Below are 209 nucleotides of genomic sequence, written 5' to 3'. Positions count from 1 at the left end.
CAGTGTAGAGGGAGCTTTACTCTGTATCTAACCCTGTGCTGTCCCTGTCCTGGGAGTGTTTGATGGGGGGCAGTGTAGAGTGAGCATTACTCTGTATCTAACCCTGTGCTGTCCCTGTCCTGGGAATGTTTGATGGGGGGACAGTGTAGAGGGAGCTTTACTCTGTATCTAACCCTGTGCTGTCCCTGTCCTGGGAGTGTTTGATGGGG

Source organism: Rhincodon typus, unplaced genomic scaffold (genome assembly GCF_021869965.1).
Source record: "Rhincodon typus isolate 14 unplaced genomic scaffold, sRhiTyp1.1 hic_rhity00007513, whole genome shotgun sequence".
Classification (NCBI taxonomy): domain Eukaryota; kingdom Metazoa; phylum Chordata; class Chondrichthyes; order Orectolobiformes; family Rhincodontidae; genus Rhincodon; species Rhincodon typus.
The sequence above is the reverse complement of the archived record's forward strand: the minus strand, read 5'-3'. Positions refer to the sequence as shown.